This window comes from Pteropus vampyrus, unplaced genomic scaffold (genome assembly GCF_000151845.1).
Source record: "Pteropus vampyrus isolate Shadow unplaced genomic scaffold, Pvam_2.0 Scaffold1711, whole genome shotgun sequence".
NCBI classification, from domain to species: Eukaryota; Metazoa; Chordata; class Mammalia; order Chiroptera; family Pteropodidae; genus Pteropus; species Pteropus vampyrus.
The window spans coordinates 2,577-3,554 of record NW_011890492.1 but is presented as its reverse complement, the minus strand read 5'-3'; the positions used below and the strand labels follow the sequence as shown (position 1 = coordinate 3,554).

At 38.7% G+C, this 978-nt stretch overlaps 1 long non-coding RNA gene across 1 annotated transcript; it reads left to right on the top strand.

The window, feature by feature from the left end:
* Window positions 1-271: 271 nt before the first annotated feature.
* Window positions 272-744, top strand: LOC111734535. The gene is made up of 2 exons (XR_002778482.1): window positions 272-453; window positions 565-744. It is a non-coding gene; the product is annotated as an uncharacterized LOC111734535 (long non-coding RNA).
* The last annotated feature ends 234 nt before the right edge of the window (window positions 745-978 follow it).

Sequence of the window (978 nt, the reverse complement as noted above, 5' to 3'; positions counted from 1 at the left end):
TCGGGCCTGGTTAGTACTTGGATGGGAGACCCCCTAGGAAGACAGGTGCTGTAGGCGTAAAAAATATAAAATAGAGGACTGAGAGCTGACAAGGTTCTTGCAATCTGTGAGGTCAACTAAAGGTTGCCTTGCCTAAAAAAAAACCCAATGCTATAATAAGTTAGATAATAAATAACAAATTAATTAAAGGAAAAAATATCTTCATTTTACTGGATATTAAGCTGTAAATTAAAAAATTTCACCATCAATTATGCAGTATTTCTACCACAGGGGAAGTCCAGTCTTGTGGCCCACGTCCTTCGCTCCTCAATGGGGAAGCTAAAAACACACCTAGAGAAGAATATGCACACGGCGAAGTGGTGGGCTATGTCTGCAATCCTCGGTTTCTGATGAAGGGTTCTAACCACATTCAGTGCGTTGATGGTCAATGGACAGACTTGCCCATCTGTGTTGGTAATGTATCCAAAAGCTTAATACTTAGACTTAAGTCAACCTTGCATTTATATTCATATATCTCATGAATTGTGTTTCAGAGATGAACATGTGTCTGTGACATTTTTGCAGAGGAGGACAGTACATGTGGCACTGTGCCAGTACTTGCCAATGGCTATGCGGTGTCATCTGCCCCTCCCTATCATCATGGAGAATCGGTAGAGTTCAGTTGCACAGAAACATTTGTAATGATTGGACGCAGCTCAGTTACGTGTGTTAGGGGAATGTGGACCCAACTTCCTCAGTGTGTGGGTGAGAATACACTTTTCAAATTGGCATTCAATAAAATTCAATGTTTGTATCTTAAAAAACTATTTGCAACCATATATTTCTTTTGAAATTTACAGATATTCTTAAAAATATTCGGTCGTAAGTTACAACGAATCGAAATATCTGTTGTTTGTTGTTCAATACGTGTCTACAGAGGAAAAACAGAAGCTAGCAATAGAATTTTACGGATCTGTTCTGATATTAACATTGTTTATC